This window comes from Apteryx rowi, unplaced genomic scaffold (genome assembly GCF_003343035.1).
Source record: "Apteryx rowi isolate R43461 unplaced genomic scaffold, aptRow1 scaffold_232, whole genome shotgun sequence".
NCBI lineage: Eukaryota > Metazoa > Chordata > Aves > Apterygiformes > Apterygidae > Apteryx > Apteryx rowi.
In genome coordinates this window covers 1,022,286-1,028,673 of record NW_020448664.1, presented here as the reverse complement: position 1 = coordinate 1,028,673, position 6,388 = coordinate 1,022,286, and positions in this window count along the sequence as shown.

The window sequence follows — 6,388 nt, the reverse complement described above, 5'->3', positions numbered from 1 at the left end:
GCCGGGCGGCCGCGCTGGGGCCCCGGCGGCCGGGTCGGGCCGGGCCGGGCCCCGTGGCAGCACGCCGCTGTGCCCGCGCGCCCTTTTCTTGCTCCGCGCTGAGCCCCTAAAAATAAGAACATTTCTGTTAAAGGATATAACGATCACTGTTGAGTCTCTTGCTACAAATCGATGGCTTCTTTTCCATACAAATGCCTGCTTATGCCTTTATGTTCTCCATCTGTTTGTAGCTAACACCTGCCATTCAATAAATCGATTTGGCCATTTAATGTAACAGCTTCCCGGGACATTTTTTCATGCCAGATGCCACAGCAGCTCCAAACCTCTACCCCAGCCCAGCGCCCCACCATTACAGCCACCCAGCCGGGCTTCAGCTCGGCAGAGACCCTCAGGGGTACAGATCAGAGCTGAAAAGCAAATAAAAAAGCAAAAAGTGTCCTTTTCTTTTTGTTTTGTTTTGAGACTAATCCCCCCGATCTCACCTTCTCCTTTAGCACAGTGGTTTCTGAGTGCTTGGGGGGCGATCTCCCCCGCCGAGGGATAACAGCTCGCCAGCACGGGTGCACTCAGGTGCTGTGTTTCCTGCAGGTCGCAATCTTCGGGGCAGTCGGTGACATTTTGGCTTCCCTTTTATTTTACTAGCCAGCAGCTACTTCTTGTCTTTTAAGGAACTGGCCCAGACACAAAGACATGCCGCGACCCAGGCGAGCGGCTGCCCCATGGCGCGGGGCAAGGCTGGCGTGGACCTCCCTTACCGGGACCTCATGGGCACAGGGGCCCATCCTGCTCCCTGGCGGTGCTGGGGGCAGCCCTCCCTGGGCACCAGGCCCCCAGGCCTCCGCGCCGCGGATGCTGCGGTCCCCCGGCAGCAAGAGCGACGGGGGGCAGGTGCTTGCCCGTGTGCTTGTTTGCCCCAGGCAGGGACGACCCTTGGCTAGGCTTTCCCTGTGATCACCCCGGGCCCGGGGGGGGAGGATTGCCCCCACGTCCCCCCTTTCCTACCCCACGGTGTGTTAAGATAAGCCCAGCCGAGGGAGGAAGGGGGATCTCTCTTTATAGGTGCCTCTTGGCAGGTCCCAGGGCAGGGAAAACACCGCTGCTGGGCTATGAGCAAGCGAAGTCGGTAACACCGCACGGGGAAGTTACAGGGCAGTTTCCTCATGGAGGAAGGGAGCAGCGCGGGGCTGGCCGAGTTCCCCTGGAAGAGGCAATCCCAGTGCCGCTGCGGTTTTGTCTGACTGTGTTTATCGTGTTATTAATTATGCTATGAGTGCCTAGAGCCATTGAAAGGCACCTTTATTGGTTTAAATCTGAATAAATGCATAAAATGAAATGCATAACACAAGGAAGTAGTTACAGATATGTACGTATTTCAGCTCTGTGGGTCTGTTTCTTTCTTAATTAATTCAGTGCAGATCATGGATACTATTTTCAAATGCACCTGGCTGTAAAAGCCTAATTTCCTTTGAAAATCTGCAAGAAAGTCATGCAGTCATTTGGCATTTTTACCTGAGACGGCTGGACAAAATTGGGATTTCTCACAGAAAGCAGTCCTGGAAGCTATGGCTGGAACTGAGAGCAGGTACCCGGGAGATGAGCAAATCTTAGTCTTTCTTTTGAACCTCAGTGTTGTGAGTGAGATTAACAAGGGAGAGCTGGAGAGGAGAGAAATAGCTCACTTGCACCAGAGAGTCCCAAGTTTTTGTTCATACAAAATCATGTATGGGGCAGTGTTCAGGGATGGGACACTGGCCTGAGGCAGCACCACAACAAGTACAGGTTGGCTTCAGTCAAAGGGAAAAAATCCTTTTGCGGGCTTCATAGCAAATGTCCCATGGGCCAGACTTTGGGAACTCCTGCATCAGAAGGTCAGTGTCTTCAAGCAGATGGCAGCCCTTGGCTACTTCGAATATGTTTGGGGCTATACTATATAGCGCTGAGTGAAGAGATCTGTCACTGAAAAACAGTAAAAGGCAGTTTTAATCCTTCCCCCAGGGAGTGGCGTGGATCCACGCTCTGACTGTGTGCCCAGCACCTCCTCTCCAGTCCCCCGCACCAAACCCACGGGATGTTTGGTACAGACCCAGCATTGTGGCGCTCGCATTCAGACAGTAGGATCAGGAAGCCTCAAACCTCTGGCATTTGAGATTTGGCAGAGCACGTCCCCAAGTAAGACGCACGCGGTGCTGGCACAGCAACTGCACAGGCTGCTCAAGGGGGCAGGATCGAGAGCAGGAGGGGGCTCATAGGGGAAAGCCCCTCTTGGGGCAGCCTGGGCTGTGTGACCTCCGGCTCCACATGCTGCGAAGGCAGATGCCATGCCGTCACCCAGAGAGTATTTGCCTTCTGCAGGCTGATACGCCGAACTCGCAGGAGGCATGTTGGCCAGCATCAGGCATGGTGGTTATGCTGTTTTTTTTCTGTGCTCTTCTCCTCTCCCCTTCTGTTGGTAGACCAGCAGTAGGCAGCAGCTGTTGAACACCCAGGACCGAATTTCTGGTCGAATTTGGAAGCCAGTGCTGGCATAATAGCAGAAGGCCTGCAGGACTCGGTGGAGTTGCACCTGCTTGTGCACCAGGATAATCTGGATCAAGGCAGTTGTAACTTCTCAGAGCTGCACCCTGGTAAAAGTTAAAGGTATCTAAAACATAGCTGGACACATAAATGAGAAAATCCTTTTTCAAATCTCTGCACTGGAGGTAAAACTCACTAATGACTGAAGAAAGAGAAAGACCATTTTGGCTTTTTATCCATAGCATTTATATTTATTTGTAGTAAAAAAGATTTTAACCAGGAGCAGCTGCTTCCACAGCCCATCAAAAGCAATCCTAGATTGTCCAGATGGAGTCACTCAAGACAGAGACATGAACGAGGGCTGCCACCAGCTCCAGGATTTCTGGGTTTGTCCTATTTTAAGAAGATCTCACATCCTGCAAACACTGCTTATGGGAAATGATTGGATGCAGAAATCCTAGTGGGGGCCCATGAGGCAGCCTCATGTGGAGATGGGGCGATGTGGCATTCTGACATTTTGACATAACGTGGTGATGATTTTATGCTAGCATCAGCCCTCCAAGAGGAAAGTAAATATGTGACATATTGTTCAGGGAAACAAAACAAACCAAACAATGAGGTCCTGTGCCCAGTGACTGATGTAGCCTCTGCAGGCCCATGCAAAACCTCTTTTCCTTTGTGATCTGGGGATGCTGGGAAAATGAGTGCATCAGGGTATCCAATACCCATCCCTGGCCCAAGCAGCCCTCCTTGCTTTTTGTCTTTGTGTGCGGCCATGCAGGGAGCAAAGACAGAGCACCCGCTGTGTTTCTATTGTTTCTCCTGTCTAATGGCCCTACTTAGCCATGGAGGAGTGGGATGGATTTGCGCCTTGTGCACATTGTTCTTAGGGTTCAAAAGAATACTTAAACTAGAGCAGTAGTTAGTATGACAATGGAATAGAAATGAACATTCACTCCAGTGACTGTGGATGGCACAGGGGCTTAGATAATAGGACAAGAGAGAAGAAAATTAATGAATCTGTCTGTCTGTCTGTTGACCCATCAGCATAAATATCTTGTCAGTCACATGTGACAGTAGATCTATTTGGATGGTAAAAGCTACGGCAATCCAGGCTCCCAGTTGTATTCCTTAAATCAAAAGTTTCATCAGGTAATTTAGTCGACTAAAGAAAGCTGTTACTTGACCACATAGTGAGCCCTAGATGGATAAGCAATAAAAACTTAATCTGTAAGTGTTAAATGATGCAAAACAATGGTATATGGAGGGCAGGGGGTACCAGGCTCCTGCCTCCCGCTCCCGGGCCTGTAGCACTGCCATCTCCAGCCCGTGGATTGGCATGGAGATGCTCATAGTGTCAGCCTGCACGGGAGCCTCTCTTGGGCTGAATAACTGTGAGGACTCCCTGTTAGGCTCTTTTCCACGCTTTGGTAGAGCTGTGCTGTCCTTGCTTAACCAGCAGGGTGGGAGCAGGAGTCTCTGGGTGACCTCAGAAGTTGGAGACTGCTTAAGGAGGTGACTGCTAACATCTCCCCAGGTGACTAAATCACCTGCAGGAGGACAGAGGGCAGAGGCTGGTCCTGTCCTGGAGGGGATGTAGCTGTCATGACGGAGGAATTTAGCAGTAGGGTGAGGCTGACTTACTATTTTGTTTACAATTCTCTTAAAAGCCTTGGGTGAGGCATGGAGCCCAGCCTGTGTGGTTTTGTGCATGCCTACACAACCCCCCAGTGGGAACCTGTCCTTCTAGGAGCTTAGGACAGGATTTGTCTCATCTTACTTTAGCTGTCTAATAGGCATATAGGCTACATTAAATGTCTAAATTTCCTCTTGATTCAATGTTGAGAGATGGGATGTTATCTCCCATGCTAGGAGGGGAATCTGTGCTAGATTAACGTCTTCTAGAGATGCTCTTCTCTCTCCACTGACTCCAGAGGAACCTGAATGACTAGGTCAAGTGGGAGAGCTGATTTTCAGAAAGCTAAAGCGAGGTGAGATTAATCCCTTGTTTGGTGTCTGAGTAGAAAAACGGTCGCATGATGGGAGATGAAAATGAGCAGGGATGCTGTGGTTTGCCCGAAGGTGTGCAGTAGGCCTGCAGCAGAGCTGGGGACAAAGTGGGGCTTTGCTGGGCATCAGCCGTCAGTCAGAGCTGGGAGGATCCAGCTGTGTGTTGGAGCAGGGGTGGCTTGGGTCTGCGGAAAGCACAGTCCTTACGGCAAATTTTGCAGAACATGTTACGAAGTATGAAGAAATACAGCCTCACAGTTCAGCTCTTGCATTTTGACTCTCCTTCCACTGAAGCCCTACCTCTTTGTGGGTTACAAAGCATTTCCATCATATTGCTTATGCATTCAGAATGCCCCCAAATGATTGGTGATGAGTCAATAGCTTTTTAAATATCTCTGGGTTTTATTCATTTATTAGGGGAATCTCATAGTCAACCCTTGAATAATCAGCTTAAAGGCCAAAGGCAGATTTATTGGGATATGGTTTTACATGGATGTTTTGCTGGTCAAATGCCAAGACATATAACAATTTAGATATTCGGTATGTTTATTACCTAGGATCTAGCGGAGGCTTTAGCTTTCAGTCTTGAGATTTACACAGTGGCAGCTGAAGTCTTCGGAGAATATCACCAAACTGGGATGCTTTATCTCAGCTACTGGGAAATGTTTTATTCCGTTAACGATGAATTGTCCAGTGAAGGCACTTTACACAACATATTGTACAACTGCTTATTTTGGTGCCTGCTTGTTTTGCTGTTTAAGAGCTTTGGCCACATTTTCATGTTCTGTTTCATTTCATGCCTGCCACAGCCCCCCTGCGGATGAGTGCTGCTTCTTGTCTCATTTTAGAAAAAATTCACAGCTGATTAATTTTTGCTAAATCTTCAAATCAGGGAAAACAGTGAACATTCATTTACAAGGACTAATTCCAGCTTTAAAATACTCCTAGCTGTAGCTTTATATTTGACAGTTTTGGCAAGGCCTTTATGAGACCTTTTTCCTGGTTGTTTCCCATTCCTTCTACCATCAGCCATGGTAGCAGGAGTTGGGGTGGGAGGGTTGCCCATGTCCTGTCAGCTTGAATTTTAACCACCGTGATACCTGCTCTTTCTCAGAGCAAGCATAGATGACGCGGCAGGAAAATCGCCAGGGCCAGTTTCCCAGTGTTAGCTCTCGCACGGTGACCACCACCAGCGGAGCTCTAGCAGGGGAGCAGGGACAGAAGATGCTCAGAGATAAAAGTATGGCACAGCTATGACTGCTAGTGCAAATCCTGCTTGCTCCCCGCTGCCTGCTCCTCTTGCTGGGGGAACCCAGTTCGCTGAAACACTTCAAGTCAACCTCAAATGAGCCCTGCAATCCCACTAAATATGCTTTACAATGAGCCTGTTTTGAAATACCTCTTTGTTCTGCAAACAGTGGGAAAATGGTTATGAGTAGGAAATACATCTACCTGTCAAGGTACTTCTCTGATTCCCATGACCCTCTTTTCCAAGATCGTCACCCCTTAACAGGTGCAGCATCACTACGCTCACCTGAGGCTGGGCAGCCCCACTGAGAAGCTCCTTGTTAATGCTGGTGTAGGTGTTCCTTGTGATATAATGCACTGCGCTGCTCAGAGTCATGCTGGTAGCCAGTGCTGTGACAGGGTGAGACTGGTGAGCTGGAGAGGCAACTGGTGTGAGGAGAAGAGCTCATACTGCTTGTCTGTTGTTTGTACAGCTGCTTAAAGCTTGCAGCTCAGGTCAGAGACTGTGGTGTGTGCTGGGTGTTTAAGGGAGCACTATGCCCTGGATATGCAGGGGGTGATGTTGCCTACAAAGATATCAGCATGGAGGATGAAGGAAAGCTGAAAAATGACATGA